The following is an 18,231-nucleotide window of genomic DNA, read 5'->3' as shown; positions in this document are numbered from 1 at the left end:
AGAATGTTTCGCCTTTTCACGTAAATTTTTCTGTTAGACTTTTAAATGAAGTCTTGTAAGTTGCTATATTCAAAATAATGTATTCGTAAAATTTGATCTCTATCAGCATCATGTTGGGAAAGCCTCACCCCCTTTATATCCAGAGCTCTAACATCTGACACTCTCCTGAAAGACACCAGTCATAACAACATTACTAGTTATCATACAGAAGCTTAAAGGATAACTCATCATTATTCATCCTTGATTCAAACAAGTTAAAGACTTTGTTTACATTCCATATAGCTGTGCACCTGGGCTTAGATGGATTCATATATCTTAGCCCTTTCAGCAGTGTACATAGTAATGAGTGTTCCCCTACTGGCTTACCAAACACTTTCTCATGTTTTGATGAAATGGCTTAGCTGTACCCATTGGTAGTCTTGTAAGACTTTTGAGCAACTGCCAATGAGACAAGGAAATTACGAATCCCAGTTAAATTAACTGAAAAAGGATGCTCACCCTTTTCCCCACACCAGCTGCACCATGTTTCTTATGCTGAGAGCAACCCGGGCCCAAGATGCCCTGATGTAACCCGAAGCTTCCTCTGTAAGTCCTGGCATGTTCATAAGTCCATGAAAGATTCCATGTGACTAGTTGGAGTTTGATCTATATGGCTAGAATATACCACTGAGTGGTACAGAAACGTGAGAGGACTTTTGGCAGCATTTCCAGCAACCTCACAGACAAAGCTGCTCTCTGCTTATGAAGGGCTTACCCAGAAACACGTGTCCAGAGATTTACAACAATTGCTGCACCTACTAAGGTGAAAAACTTTAGTTTACTTTAAGGATAAAAAACAAACTTGTACTGCATTTACCATGATGCACTGGGGCTGACTGCATGCTGGAGTGTGAGACAGGGTGCTCCGTTTCTGGTTTTACTGTTTAAAAAGGCTCCCTTGAGCCAACGAGCTGGCGAGCTCTGGTTGAAGCACCTGCGTGCCAGTGAGTGGTATAGAAGCCTGAGAGGACTTTTGGCAGCATTTCCAGCAACCCCACAGACAAAGCTGCTCTCTGTTGATGAAGGGCTTACCCAGAAACATGTGTCCAGAGATTGACAGCACTTGCTGCACCTACTAAGGTGAAAAACTTTAGTTTACTTTAAGGATAAAAAACAAACTTGTACTGCATTTACCATGATGCACTGGGGCTGACTGCATGCTGGAGTGTGAGGCAGGGTGCTCCCTTTCTGGTTTTCCTAGAATATGGTTCTTTACATAACATTTCTTCAAGGTATGTGGAAAGACTGGTAGCATCGTCTGGTACTCCACTAACAGCTCCAATAAAGTCAGATACCATGGTGGAGTCCTCCATAGCAGTGAGATCAATACCACCCTGGCCAATTGCCTGTGGAGAAGTGCCCTTGGCCCGGTCATAGCTCCCCAGCCACTCCACGGGACTCCTGCCTGTCGCTGACATCTCTGCCTGCATTCCTAGGCCTGATTGTATCTGCTGATACCTCAGATGATGCATCCTTCATGCCACTGCCGCTCTCGCCCTCCTGCCATCCCACCTCTGACCCTTCCCACCAACCAGGACATTTAATGGAGGCCACAGCACAGTCTCAGTGAGAAGTGCATGACCCCTTAGGCTGGTCACAGCTCCCCAGCTGCTTCACATCCCTCCTGTCTATCACTGACAGCTACCCCTGCATTCCTGTGCCTGATTGCATCTGCTGATGCCTCTGCTGATGCCTCTTTGTGGCACTGCCAATCCTGCCCTCCTGCCACCCCACCTCCCAACCTGGCCCCACCCACTTCCAAGGAGGCCACAGCACAGTCTCGGTCAGAAGTGTCTGACCCCTTTGGTCAGTCGTAGCTCACCAGCTGCTGCACAGCAATCCTGCCTGCCGCTGACAGTTTCATCCACATTTCTGGTCCTGATTGCATCTGCTGATGCCTCCTTCACTCCTCTGCCGCTTTCGCCCTCCTGCCAACCCTCACACCTCCCAGGACATAAATTGGAGGCCACAGCACAGCCGTGCCCAAGGCACATCAAAGACAAGCCGTCTGTACCCGTCCACACCCATCCACGCCTGGACCGCTCCTACTGCCAGGACCCTGGGTCCTCCTACCCCACAGCGCTACACCACCAAGGAGCTCCAGACTCTCGAACGCCAGACACCCCATTGACTGCTGCTTCACGGCCTCCCCACACTCAACCAAGGACCCTTCACCCGCCGACAATGTTTTGTCTCCTGCAATGGGGGCCCTCCTGCCCACAATGACACCTGCACAGCACCCACACAGAAGAGTACGAACAACCAAGCACCACTCCGGTGCATCCTGCTAAATGTGCTCCTTAAGCAAGCATGCCACAGAAATCTGGGACACCATCACAACCCATGGCCGGGACGTCACTTTCATCACCAAAACATGACTAAAACTCTCCTCAGACCCCGACATCGCCATGGTTGCCCCTGACAGCTACAAGATAATACACCGAGAACACACCAACAAACACAGCAGGGCATCAACATCATCTTCAAGGAAACCATCCAGTACACCATCAATGATGATGAACCAACACCCCTCATGGAGCACCTCAACTTCCGACTCTAGACGAATGCCGACACCATGATGCGAGACACCCTTGCAGACGGACCGCGGACCCATGCTCAGCCTTCTGCAAAACCATTCCCAACCTCATCGCCCCCCTCACCATCGACTCCCTCTATTATGTCCTACTCTGTGATCTCAATTTCCACCTTAACCACTCCAACAACACCAAATCGACTTCTTAGATGGAGTAGCTCAGCAACATTGGCCTCATCAAACTGGTCACCAAAGCCATGCACAAAGCCAGACATCAACTGGATGCCATTTTCACTTTTAGCGACAGAATCAATTTCATCCACATGAATGAACTCACCTGGACCAACCACAACATAGTCCACTTTACCATCTCCAATTTCCAGCGCACCACCTCCAAGCACCACGGCACCCCCTACCAAAGCTGGGGCAAGGTAACTGAGACCCTATGGGCACAGGCCCTAGGCACAGCACTACCAAAGCGAACGGCAGATCTCAACCAGGCCATCCAAAACTTCACCATCTAGATCACCAAATCCGCCGACAGAGTCGCCCGCTAAAACCAGCTAAAACATAGAACACCTAGAAGTCAGTGAGATTGTACACTCTGGAGCCTGGGAACTCCAAATGCAACTGCCACTGACTCAAGAAACAATGGCATGTGACCAAGCACCCATCCGACAGAGATGCCTACAAGGCATTCCCTCCAGCTACCACCACCACATGAAGGCAGCAAAGAGTGCAGCAATCACTGCTCGCATCAACACTGAAGCTAACCACACAATAGAACTCTTCAAAATCATCAAGGAATTCTCCAGCGCAATAGCTACAGACTTCCCCATCCACCCATCCCAGGAACTCTGCGACACCCTTTCAGCCTACTTCCGCAGCAAGATCACCACCATATGCAACAATTTCGACCCCCAACCCTCCACCTCCAGCCTAGACAACATTTCTCAAACAATGAACACCAGCCACACAATGCCACCTGGTTCCCGATCACCACACAGACCACCGCAGCCATCATATCATCCATCCTATCTGGGGAACCCACCGACCCTGCCCCTACCGGCTTTTCAACCTCGGAGCTAACGCTATTAGCATGGAACTAAACTGCATCCTCAACACCTCCATCTCCACAGCAACCTTCCTGGGCAAATAGAAGCACGTAGAGGTCAGACCCCTCCTAAAGAAACCCTCCGCCAACCCCAGAGACCTAAAGAACTACAGACTGATCTCCCTTCTCCCCTTTCCGGCCAAATTGCTTGAGAAAGCCATCAACCAGCAGCTCACTGACTACCTCAACAAAACCACACCCTCAACACCTCACAATCAGGATACTGGGCCAGCCACAGCACGGAGGGTGCACTGATCATTACCCTCCTCAACCGAGGGAAGTCGGCAGCTCTGATTCTTCTGGACCTCTCTGCAGCATTTGATACAGTCTTCCACTACACACTCCTCAACAGACTCCACAACATCGGCATTGAACAAAATGCCCTTAAGTGGGTCACCTCTTTCCTCTCAGGCTGCACACAGAGCACCCGCCTCCCTCCCTTCAATTCTGCATCCAGGGAACGAACTGCGGCGAACCCCAAGGGTCCTCACTCCGCCCAACCCTGTTCAACATCTACATGACACCCCTCGCAGACATCCTCAGATCCTATGGACTCAATTTACTCTCTTATGCCAACAACACTCAAATAATCTTCTCATTCATGAAGACCCCAACAATGCCAAAGCCAACTTCTGCAACTCCATGACCAACAGAGCAACATTCATGAAAAACAGCTACCTCAAACTAAACACCAACAAAATTGAATTCCTGATCTTCGGGAAGAACACCTCTGTATGGGATGCCAGTTGGTGTCCAACAGAACTCAGACCAACACCCTCTCCATCAGACCACACACAATACCTCTGCATCATTCTTCATTGCCAACTATTCATGAGTTGACTAGTAAACTCAGTCACCTCCTCCTGCTTCTACATTCTCTTTATGCTCCTCTAAATCTTCAGATGGATCCCTACCAACACCAGAAAGACCATCACTCATGGCCTGGTCACCAGCCACCTCAACTATGGCAATGCTCTGTAGGCCAGAGTATCCTCCCAGCTACTCAAAATACTCCAGACTCTACAGAACACGGCAGCCAGACTCATCCTCAATCTCCCAAGTGTTCAAGCATCACGCCACACCTCAGGAACATCCACTGGCTCCCCATCCAGAAGCGATGCCAATTCAAAATCCTCACACTCGCATACAAGGCTCTCCACAACCTAGGCCCATCCTACATCAACCATTGACTGAGCTTCTACATCCCAGCAAGGCAACTATGCTCCACCTCACTCAACCTCGCACAGCCCCCCCATCCACTGCAGCCACAGCTGAGGCTGCTCCTTCTCCTGCACAGCAGCCAAGCCTTGGAACAGCCTGCCCCTCCAACTCCAAACAGCTCCATCTCTGTCAGACTTCAGAAGGAGACTCAAGACGTGGCTTTCCAACAGAGACACAGCAACCTCAGCGCCCAGATACCCATAGTGGCGATAGTGATGCGCTATACAAATGCTTTGACTGATTGATTGGTAGATCTGAGCCAGAAATATGGAGATCATTGTAAAAGGAGGGACAGCATAATGAATCCCCACAAACCAGTCCTGAAGAAACACATCTTTAGCTAGGGTTCCTGGGCCTGGTCTTTAACTGAAGAATTTGGTTATTTGGTTATCAGTGTTGTCAGTCTGGAGGCAAAGAGATCTATGCTGAAAGGTTTCTGAGATTCCAGTAATTCCCTGAAAATGTGTCCATAAAACTTCCATTTGCTGCTGTCATAGAGACTCCATGAATATCAGTCTGCAACCACATTCACCTACCGTGGAAGATATTGCACTCTTGAGGAGATCTCTTGCTGAAGACAGAATTCCCATAATGCCTTGTCTATCTCTACCAAGGGTCTTGATCATGTACTACCTAGATCATTGATATACCTGATGGCCATCAAAGGAGTGTTGCACATTTTACCCTTCCTTTTATTGAACTCGGATCCAAAAGGAGCCTGCAAGAAGCTCTAAACAGTTTATGTGTATTGAGGGCTCCATCTCTGACCATCCTCCCCCAGTCCAGAGGGTGCCACACCCTGCACCCTAATTCAGTTGAATGGCATCTGATTCTAATACTAGATCTAGGGATGTAGGGAAGAGGACAGAGCTGTTGCAAGCCCCTAATGTGGTCTAACCACCAATCTATTTCTTCTCTTGCTCTCTAGCACAAGGGAATCAATGGTGAATAAGTCAGATCTTTGTTAAGATGATTTATCTTCAACCGTTACAATGCTCTGTGATGAAGTGGTCACAGGAGTATTGACGGAATTGAAGACGACAGTAGACCCACTACCTTTGCTAAATGTCTGAGAGAAATCAGGCAACATTATAATGTATTCTCCAGTTCCCTCTCGATAGCTTTTAGTTTTAACTACCTTTCTCTGAGTCTGCCAAAAAACCTAAGAATTCCGTACTTCTGGAAGGCACAAAGTCTGATTTCTCTACATTTATGATGAGGCCTAGCTTCTGAATTAAGTCTACTGCTTCCTGGACCTGGGAGACTAGGTGTTTGTCTTGGCCCATAAGACAAAGGCAAGGTATAATGCCATCCTCATGCCCCATACCCTGACTTAGGCTGCCACTGTAACACCTTTGTGAAGCACCATGGAGCTGTGCAGAGGCCAAAAGAGGTAGCGGCCTGAACCTGCACTCCTGATCCCCACAAACAAATTGGAGATACTTTGGGCCAGATGTAGGAAGCATTTTGCATGGTGCAAACTGCGAAAATCGCAGTTTGCGCCATGCAAAATGCTCATTGCGATTTACATTCACAATTTGCGAGTCAGTACCTTCCTATTTGCGATTCGCATCGCGATGCAACATTGATTTGTGACTGCGAATGCGGTCGCAAAGCAATTTGCAGTTACCACCAGTGTCACACTGGTGGTAACCCATTTGCAAAAGGGAAGGGGTCCCCCTGGGACCCCTTCCCCTTTGTGAATGTTGCCCAAAATGTTTTTTCAGAGCATTGGACCACTGCCTACTCTGAAATTTCGTTATTTTTTTTATTTTTTATTTTGCAACTCGTTTTCCTTTAAGGAAAACAGGCTGCAAAATAAAAAAAAGACTGCTTTATTTAAAAAGCAGTCACAGACATGAAGGTCTGCTGTCTTCAGCAGGCCACCATCCCTGTGAGTGCAGGGACTCGCTATGGAGTCGCAAAATGCGACCCATCTCATTAATATTAATGAGGTGGGTCTTTGCGACCCCATAGCGAATCGCAGACGGTGTCTGAGACACCATTCTGCATCCGATTTTGCGAAGCGGAAATTGCGAGTCGCACCGACTCGCAATTTCCGATTCGCAAAATCGGAACTTCCTACATCTGGTCCTTTATGTGTTCTTGATAAATGGTACTCATTAGATATGCATCATTTAGAGCTAATCGCATCACACAATCCCCAGGTAAAAGAGTATGCATTAGACAGACTATTGTCTCCAAAAGTGATTGAGATCTCTTAAATATATGACAGACCTGAACGTCTTGTTCTTTTTTGTACTAGGAAAATATTGCTTCAAAGCCATCTGGATGTAAGCTACCCTGCTATATCTACCCTTTACATAGATGATCTCTAACTTACCTGGAAATTGTTTCCCTTCCCACTGGGTAAATCAAAATTGAAAAGGCATCCTTCTGTGAAAGGAGTGGAAAATAAACCCATTTACTGATTTCTTTCATACCATTATCGCTGAACAGAACTCCCTGCAAAGACCATCTGCTGGACCTGGACCTTTCTGCAAGGGTCTCCATGGATTTTAGCCTTTCTTTGCTGAACCCATTTTTGTTGAAGTGTAGTACATTGTACTCATGCCAACCGGTGGTAAAGTGCTTATGCTGTCCCTTTTAAGCATGGCAAAATTGGCATACACCTGATTGTCATTTAATTTACATAAACTTTCCTAGTAAATGATGCTATATGTACCCAGGGCCAGTAGTTTAAGTGCTAGAAGTGGGCTGCAGAACTCATTGTGCTGACCATTAACGTGGCAGTGTAAAACATGTCTCAGGCCTGCCACTGCAGCTGCCTACAGGGTTAATATTTATGTGTGTTTATATTTGTCATATATATGTTCATATTTTGAGCACTGAGTCGTCTACTATTCTTACACTATATAAATTGCACTAAGTTGCTATACAAAAATACCAAGGATCTAGAAAGATAAAAGTGTCATGTACTCATAAGTTATTATTGAATAAGAAATGAATGATTAAATGATGATGCATATCTCAGAGTCATGTGAGGGATTTGCAATGAATCAGTACCATGGAACAATTGCTGTATTTTAATATGATTACCCGGGTCCTTGTAGGTAGATAGGGTTGTTCTTCTGTTATTGACACACTACATCCGTACTGCAGTTTCAAAACGCCATTTCAACATGGCAAAATAAGCCTGTTGCCAGGACTAATACTTATTTTGTAATACTTATAAGTCATTCCTTAAGTAGCCACTAAAGGCTGATAGTGCAAGGCGTATGGTAGCTACAAAGTGGGGCATCTGTACTTACGTTGCATGGTGAAAAACTCCTAAAGTAGTTTTTTGCTGTAGCAAGGCTACCTCTCCCATAGACTTGGTTACCTTTCTACTTTTAAGTGATAACTTCAGTTTGGAAGCAGGTAGAGAAATACTTCTTCCACTCATTTGAATTGTAATGTAAAACCCTCCTTAATGGGAAATTCACATTTTCAGTTACTATTCTGGAAATGACCAGTGCAGTGCAACCAGATAACCGTGTTTGGAGCTTTGTGCTTCTTGATGCTATTTTTACCTAAAACTTTAAAGATCTATACTCCGGTTCTAGTTATTTTTTTTCTCTTGGGTCTCATTTTAGTCATTAAAAATAACTGTATTCTTTCCTGCCTAAAGCAAATGTTCCTTTCTTCCAGTGACCAGGGTCACATGACGTTTAATGGCTCTCCTGTGTATTCCTTCCAGACAGAGGACAAAAGGAGCATGGGTGTAGAGGGACTGGGTCTTCTTGAGAGGATGGCTGGGGAGGTGTTGTGCCCTGCCCTGATTACACTTCAAAGGAACATGCCTATAGCAAACACAAAAGAACCTGACATCAGGCCTACCTATGCATTTTTCCCCCTAGCCAAGTCGGAGCCAAACCCAAGGAAGAGGGAAGAACTGGCCAGAACTAGTTTGGAAGCAGGGCAGGGAGTGACCCCCACACACAGACTGGCACTGTTTATACAAGTGTCACCCTCACAAACTTTCAGCAGAACAATCCTGGACCCGTAGAATATTCAGAAGTAAAACTGCCCTGCTGCCTTAAGATGGAAAATCGGACCTGCTTGCCTTCAAGCCCAGATCCCACAAGTGATTAAAAAGGTCAGTTTGCAGGAGCCTTTCTGCACCAACTGGACTTGCCTGGACCCTGCTGGAATGATTTGTGATCCCCAAGAGGTGCCTCCCCAGGTCCTCCGCCCCTGGATAATGTTAGAGTGTACTCCTCCTATCTGCTACCTGCAATATTTTGACTCAATGTGACAATACAGAGGTTCTGTGCTCTTTGCAAAAGAAAAGACCACCCGCATCTCCTGCCACCACAAGGATCCGATGGCAGTCTGCTCTTTGCATCAGCAATGACTGCCTGTGTCTCCTGCCAACACAAACTTCCAACAGCGTCCTGCTCTTTGTGCAGACAACGATCAGCTTGCGGCACCTGCCAATGAAAAGCTTCAGCTGGGGATACTACATTGATTTGGACTTAGTGAGAAAGTTAACTCTGAACAAGGACAAACCTGGTCCTTTTACCTGACCCATGCCTCATAGCAGTTGGCCTGAACGTTTGACTTTGACCCAGTCCAGCGTGATAAAATGACCACAATTGCAGCTTTGTGCTCCTTGGCACTCATTTTACCTGATAAAATAAATTCATTATTCCGGTTCTACTTATTGGATTTTTGTGATTTTAGGGTCAGTTTAGTTATTATAATTTACTCAATTTTTCTGAACTCATGTGGGATTTTTCACGTATTGCCTCTAAGTTAAGCCTGACAGCTTTAGGGCCAAGCTACCAGAGCATTAGAATAAGGTTTATTTTGTCATTTTTGTGGTTCACCCTGGCCGCAGTTATTACTTGAGTGGGGCTTTCACCCCTTCTCAGTAATAAACTTTTCCTCTTGTCAAATTGAGGCCCAGCATTGGAGTTTCCTAAGAAGCATACCTCTTTGGGTCTGGGTGGAAATAGCGTTGGGATCTAGACTTTCCCTTGAACCCTTAACCTCTTCCGCTATACATAAAATCTTAGCCACAGGGCCTAAAACATCCAGCAGTTTGTCCTAGGATGGAGAGTAGGCTCTATTTACCTCCTCCCTAGGGTCCTTGCCCCCTCTGATCAATAAATTAATAATATTCTGATCTAGTCCAAGAGTTAGGGCCATTTCCTCTGAATGTGTGGGTCTGGGGCACTCTGCCCTAATTTTCATTCTGGTGACCTGATCTATGAATGCTGGCAGAAACCACTACAATGATTTTGTGTGCACATGTACACAGGGTCAACCATAACGTTATCCTCTGTATCTATTTTCATTTTTTTCATTGCAAAATTAACATAATCAGAATCAGAATATGAATCATCGAAGGCATCATCTTTATATACAGCTTGTGTTAGTTGAAATGGTCATTTAAATAGACCTCCAGTTGGGTTTGTCCATGATCTGTACCACATGGAATCTATATCCAAACCATATTGGGGAGCAGAACCAGAACCATATCCATGCTCATGCATGTCACTTTGTATTTTGTATATTTTGTCAGTCTTTTGCTTCCAGGCCTAGATATCGTGTTTGAGATTGCTGATGCCACGAATTGACCTATCTCCAAGGCCACAGATTTAAATCAGGTGGATACTCCTCTGGAAATTGACATGGACACCGAGGTGTCCTGGAAGTCTGACAGATTACATGTAAAGACTTCCGCTTCAATCTCCGTTGTTTTCTCATTATGTGGACTGCCTCCTTGAGAAATCATTTCTTTTACAAGTTCAAGTCACTTTCGAAACATTTTAGATAATTTCCAAATTTGTACTAACCGAACAAAACCCTCACGACCGGGTAAAATATCCCAATAAAAAGGGACAAGTTTTATGTTTAAGTAACACATACTTTTAAATACAATGCATAAACATTTGCAAGAGAAACTCTGTTAAACAAACAGTCTTTCTTTTCAAACTAGAACAATAAGGATACGCAGTAAAACGCGCTAAACACAGGTTTTAGCACTGATAACCCAAAATTTACTGAACACACTCGAAAAACAAACAAAACGCAGCACAGTGAGTAAAGAAAAAATCACCAAGAGGGCCATTATCCCTCCACGCCTAGGCGACAGCAATGTACAATGTATTATTAAGGCAAAATATAGCCTCTAACAATAGCTCAGAGTAGAGTTATACATAGTCTTATTCTGTGTCTGTAGCTGTATTGCACTCTTCCTGAAAATTTTACCATTTCGGAGTTTCCTTTTTCACCCATTCATAGATGATATTGTTTGCTATCATAAATTGGGTTAATAATTTGGAGAGGGTACTCCTACCAGCTCAATAAACAAAAATGGGTTCACTTAAACTACAAAACACAGGGAATCTCTGCTTTATCCCTGGAAGCAGTGGCCCAAGCTGCAGAGAATGTGTTTATAAAACAATTTTAAAGTCAAGAAAATGTCGCAATAAATTTCTCAAGGCAGTTTATAACAATAAGGAAAGATGTAATGAGAAAAAAGACACCAAAATTATCAAAATCTAACAAAGGGAACTGGCTAAAGTTTTAACGCAAATAACAGTAACAAAGCACAAAAAGCCATTGAAAGACACAGATGTCATTTGACAAGGACCGCATGTCGGCCAAAATAGAGCAAAGGTTGGGTAAGCAAAGTGGTTCAGACTGGTCACAATGTTTGCCTTCTGACTTACAAGTATTTTCTGGAGCTTCATGTCCTCTAGCACCCAAGACAGGAAGCTGTTGCCCTGTAGCCATAGAGGGCCCCTCGAAGTCAGATATGTCGCCATTGAGTTTCCAATGAAGTCTTTAGTTTTAGCATCAAAAGCTCCAAATGGCAAAGTAGGATTTGGTAGCTGCTGTGGTTGCTTCACGACTAAGGCAAATTTGGAGCCTCTAATCAGTCCAAGATTTTTCCTTCTGATGTAGTCACTTTTTTGCTTCTCCAAGGCTCCTAGCGCGGCACGTCTGCAAACTGTAGCCAGACAGGACTCTCAAGGCCGGGTACCTCCATTGAAGGTTTCAATGAAAGTGTTGGTCCTTCAGAGGTAGAAAATTAGCCCAGGCATTTCACAGTGCTGGAAGAATCACTGTTAGCCACTCCTGCAACACTGAGAGCAAGCTTCAAGACACCACATCTGTTTCAAGCCAGGGATCCTGCGTGGTCAGCTGGGCCCTTTAGGAGTCAGAAATGCTTCTGCGTTTTTATATTCCTGTAGCAGATAAAAGGAGAGGGCTTGCAGTCTCTTCCCTGAAATTATTGTACTCACAATGGGTAGATTTCCTAATCTACAAAATGAATATATGCCATTTTTTGAAAAAAAGAAAAACTTGTAGGTATCACTCAAGTCTCCCACTGCATTATGCTCTTGTGTGCCAAAGGCAGAGCTGTCAGAGTTCGACCGGTGATTTTGCAGAGTGTCATCTCAAACCCTGAAATCAGTATACACATAAGTATTGGCATTTTACAATGAATTACTTGGTATTATGTGCTATCCTTCAACGCCCAATATGAATAAGAATTGTGATAATGTAATAATTATTAAAAACACAAAGAAAAACATGAGTAAAGGGTGAATGCTATACATCCATATCAAGTTTCATCACACTTCCCTAATCAATTAGTCTAAACCCTACCTATACTATTATTCGTGGATTCATTGCTAGTTGCCATAGAATTGTGATGGCAAGCTATGTAAAATCAAATGCATACAATTATGACGTTAGTCTTTTTTTCATTTTATTGATATTTATTACATACCACAAAAAGTGAACAGAGTACAACAAGTCGAAAAGCACATCTGCACGACAAAATATGTCATAAACATTCCATGTAGAGCAATGTTTTGAAAATTTACAACGCAGGATTGAGGGGCACCGACCTCAGACCTGCTAAATTCACAATAAAAGATACATAGAAGCATCGGAAAGAATAAACAGGTGTGAGACACAGGCCCTGGTGGGACCGATTGGCTACTAGTTTAGCAGAAGGTATGCATGCGAGTACGTTAGTATTATTGGAGACACTGAGTACCGGTTGTGGGATATAAAGGCTATAAAGATGTGAGGGTCCTAGTTGTCACAGCCTGAGGGTCTTGTATTGGGTACTGTTGTTCCTGGAAGGTGTATCAAGCAAGTGAGTGTTTCAAGGTCCTATCCTTCAGGGTGGAGGGATGTTGTTCTTGGCCTCTATGTTGAGAATGTGATTATCCCAGTTCCCAACCCCTGTTCTTAATTGGCCATTGGCTTTCATTGCATGTAGTGCGTTGACTTCAGTTCAAGCCCAAAGTACTACAATTTGCAACCACTGTCTCATATACAGTACCAAGCGGGCCTTCCAAGTTTTAAATATTTGGCGTTTGAAGAGTACAAAGGAAAGATCTAGGAACCAATGTAGTTTTTTGGAAACTTTGGCCCTGTGGCGAAGGCCCACCAAACAATAGTCTGAAGTTACTAGCAGTGAATGTTCCTCCAGCTCTGCCGAGATAGTTGTGATTTTGGTCAACGACAACCGCAGCAGGGGGCAGTCCCACACCATATGATAGAACTGCCGTCTGCAGCAAGGGTATTTGGTTTGAGCGGTGGGGAACATGCGTCTGATGCATTGTGGGGATATGTATGTGCGGTGAATGTAACTGAATTGGGTATACATAGAGCGAGGGTTACGGGACACATGTGTCCATTACTTAGCAGTAAGTGGATGGAGTAGCAGGCTTTCCCATCTAGTCTTTAGCCTATAGTGCTTGTTGACAACATCAACGGGGAGGAATATATCACGGACATGGCGTACGTCCACATGTAAGGAGTGTGTGCAGATGCCAACGCAGGTTTGGCTTCTCCCCCCACCATGTCACTCGCAGTTGTCATCTAATGGCATAATAGGAAAGGAAGTGTCCGGCGCCAATATTGTATTCGTGTCTAATGTCCTGGAAAGACATCAGGGAGCCATTGCGTAAGAAATCTCCTACGTGAGTAAGCCCTGCCTCAAGCCATGGCAAAATATTGGGGCCGAGGGCCAAATGACTGGTACTCTGTACTTGGTCCAGTGGAATGGAAGGGGATTATGTAGCGTGAGGGCTCCTGCCATGTATTTATCGCCAAAAGCATTGCTGTGCTATGTGCATCAGGCTCGGCTCACATAGTGGACGGCTTTAATGTTCCACAAGTCAGGTGTAGATGCTAGTGTCTGTTAGCATGTTCCAGACCGCTGTCTGTTCCGGACTGGAAGTCACATCAAACCAGTATATCGGTGACTGGAGTTGGGCCATGGCATAATACAACTCAAAGTGGGGTGCACCTAGTCCCCCTCTGCATGTGGACGTGGGCTGTCGTTAAGGACTCCTTGCCGAAGGCCTGTCCTCCATATTAAGTCCAACAGTAGACTGTTGAGGTTGCAGAACAATGGTTTTGGGAGCACTATGGGGAGCACAGCAAAGAAGTATAGTAAGCACCATAGTATTAACATTTTGACAATCTCTGTACGTCCAATTGGCGATAGGGGTCGAGAGAGCCAATAGGGGAGGGATGCACAAATGTACCAAACTGCACGTCCCAGGTTGCCTTACTGAAAGGCGGCTTTAGTGTGGTAAATGTGTATTCTGAGATATTCAAAGGTGTCATGATGCCATTGGAGACAATGCCTAGTTTCTGTATCTCGGTGAAGATCAGGTGTTTGGGCAAGTGGGATCAAGCAGGATTCACTCCAGTTAACCCGGAGACCTGAGATTGAGCCGAAGTCCTCCAGCAGCCCCATCAACTCCAGGAGGGACGATCCTACATCACGCAGGCACACTAGAGCATCATCGGTGTATAATGATACAATATAATTGGATGTTAATTCTAGGATCCTCCATTCTACCGCATAAAGGCATAGGTGAGAAGCCTCCATGGCAATGGCAAACGATAAGGGCAACAGAAGGCATCCATGGCGAGTTCCCTCTGGATAGGGAATCTGTCTGAGATCAGTCGATCTGTTTTGACCCGAGCAATCAGGTTAGCATATATTGTGCATACCAAGCTTAAAAACCCAGGACCAAAACCCATGTGCTTCAATGTGGATAACAAATAGGCCCAGCTTAAAGTGTCAGAGGCTTTTTCTAAATCCAGGGACACTGCCACTCTACCATGTGTCCCAGGGGGCATAGACGCCTGATGTTGAGGAAGGTGTTGCATCTAGGTATAAAACCTGACTGGTCTGGGTGTATTAATGTGCTGATAAAGGAAAGCAAACTATTAGTGAGAATTTTTCCCAGAGCCTTACAATCAAGGTTTAATAGGGATAGGGGATGATTGGAGCGCACGTCCAATTGCTACAACCTGGTTTATGGAGTACTGCGGTTATGGCCTCACGCACTGAGCCGGCAACTGGTTGGATGAGTAGGCCTCCTGAAATACCTCTAGAAAATGTTGGGAGAGCGATGCGGAGAATGTGGTATAGTACTCAATAGGCAAGCTATCAGAGCCTGGAGTTTTATTTCTAATGATTTGTGACATTGCTACTTTAACTTCCTCTGGCAGTATTGGGGCATTGAGCTCTGTGAGCTGGAGGGGAGATAGCCTGGCTAGTGGTAAATTTAGCAGAAACATGGGTATGCTGTTAGGGACAGGATCTGTTCCTGCTGCATAGAGGGTGAGATAATAGTCATTGAATTCTGCACTGATTCCCATTTGTGTGTTAATCACGAGCCCATCTCTGCTGAATATGGCTCCTATTAATATGAACTGCTGTTCCTCCCTGACTAACCAGGCCAATAATCTGCCCACTCGGTCACCCTCCGCATGGAGTGTGGACATTCAGCGTTTATAGTTGTGCCCGCTCAAGTGCACATCGGATTCCTTGCATTGTTTGCGCATGTGTCTAAGTCATGCAGTCCCTTCTGTGTTGATAGCCACTTTCCTTTTTAATGGGTGTAGGTCACACTCTAGGGTCATCAGTCCCACATAAAATGTGTGGCAGACACGCAATGACCTTGTGGGCATCTGACTCCATCTCCCTGGTGGAGCCCCTGTTGTGCTGTCTTATCCAGGTGGCTGGTTGACACTTGTTCGGTATAAGTCAAGAAGGACGCTCAATGAAGGACCACACGCCAATTATGAATACAATTTAGCTTTACTATAATTTCAGGTAAATGCAGGCATTTAGCACATTAACAATAGTGGAATAAGAATAGCAATGAAAATCATCTATTCATATATATGTACACTACAGAGAGTATCTATGTATACGTATGAGCAAAGAGTAAATTGACAGAGTAAGAATAGCAATAAAAAAAAAAGAAAAGCATCTATATATATATATATATATATATATATATATATATATATATATATATATAAGTACACTACAAAGAGCATCTATGTATACATCTGAGCAAAGAGTTCATTAACAGATATAAACTTGGAATAACTGTATACCAAAATTTGATACACTACGATGTTCAGAGAGCAGAATATTAACGAGTTGAATACTTCAGATAAGCTTTGATTTATTGCACACTAAAGTGCATATTTCAATTACTGTGGTAGACTCACACTACGATGTTCAGTAAGGCAGAAAAACTATAAACGAGCTGAATTTCTCAGATTATAAACACAGTGCAAGCATAATAATCAATCATAATAATAGAGCAGAGAAACAAAAAGCCTTTCATCCCTGGGTGGAACTTAACTTAGTCCATGAATGCTGGGAAGCCCTCTACCGCCCGCTTGGACCTCTCTCCCCCTCGAGCGTCACGGTCTTGGAACGGCAAAACAGGGAGGCAGCTCTGGGTCTGAAGATGACAGTTTCATAACTCCATCTACGAGCTTCAAATTCCCTCACCCACTTTTCAGTGTTTAAATAACCTGAAGCTTAGATTCTACCGCCTTCCAGTATTTTCTAGCTATGTTATCAGTATATGTCTCTTGGCTGCCTTGCCATTCCTTGGTCATTGTTTTCATTCCATCTTTTACTGTGGTCTCGTTCTCAAGGTTGAGACTGAATCTCCTTTACAGCCTGTTTCTCACACATGCAGCTGCGAATAAGTTTATCTACGGAATGTCAAAAGAAAACAAGCTTGAAAGCGAACATTGTGAATTTCTTCCACGTTGCTCTGGCTTCGGCAGGCATCACGCTCATCTACACTGTTTAAGCTAATTAACCCTTCGCGTCACAATGTCTTCCGCACCTTTCCATATACTGATCATGTGCACTTAGTATTGAGTAATGCATTGCAACATGTCTTCCCAAAATCGGGGGTCGAGCAAGGCCTCAGGCTGTAGGCGCCATGTGGGAATATTCAGGATTGGTTTGCCCATTGTAACTACCTGTAGAGGGCAGTAGTCTGACAGAATGAGGGCCAAATATTCTGATTGTGTGATGTGTGTTACCAAGGTACCTGTACTGAGTAACAAGCCAGGGAATATAACAAGTATTCCCGTTCTATTTGGTGTCCTAGGCGCCATGCGCCAAGGCCTAAGGTACTGCAACACCTTAACACAATTTGCAGTATGCATTGGAGGCATAGGGCGGTCTAAGTCTCTATCTACCATGGAATTGAAGTCCCCCTACTAGGCTAGGTGCCTGGAGATCTGTGAATAGTGCTGGAGTGAGGGTATCTAAGATTTCAGGTTGGTTTGAGTTAGGGGCATAGATACCCACCAGTGTAAGTGGGGATCCATCTAGATGTCCTTCTGTGATGATGTACCTACCCCCTGCATCAGTGGTATGCATGTCCACCACATAGCGCACCCATGGGGCAATCCATGAGTACCCCACAAGAATGCGCCAATGACATAGTACCGAATACTCCAACCCTCCATTTCACACGTTGTTTAATTCCATCTCGGTAAGGTGAGACGCCTGTATTAGGGCAATGTGTGTGTTTGTTGGCTTTTGAGATATGTATGTACACAGTATCGTTTGGCAGGTGTGGCCATGCCACACACTTTCCAGGTATCTGTTTATCTAGTGTAGCAGCCATAAGCCATGGGGGTTTTAAGGAGGAACAAAGCACAGACCTGGAATTGAGCTTTCTGTATGGTTGGAGGGGTACCTGTCTCATATCCGCATGGCATGGTGTGACTCTCCGTGTGTTCGTGCCCCGATAATGTATAATTGTGTGCAATGGCATTTTAACAAAATAACAAAAATTATATAAACAATAAAATAAACAGAACCACCCACCCACCCCCCCACGGGTAAGGTGACAAAACGGTCCCCAGCCATAATTCCCCAATGATATATCAACAGTATTGCAACCATGTAAAGAAATAAAACAAGTTCACTTTGAAGGTTCTATGGGGCATAGGGAGTGTTGAACAAGTGAGTCCCTGTCCCAGGCCCTCTGCAGGTGCT

This window comes from Pleurodeles waltl, chromosome 1_1 (assembly GCF_031143425.1).
Source record: "Pleurodeles waltl isolate 20211129_DDA chromosome 1_1, aPleWal1.hap1.20221129, whole genome shotgun sequence".
NCBI lineage: Eukaryota > Metazoa > Chordata > Amphibia > Caudata > Salamandridae > Pleurodeles > Pleurodeles waltl.
The sequence above is the reverse complement of the archived record's forward strand: the minus strand, read 5'-3'. Positions refer to the sequence as shown.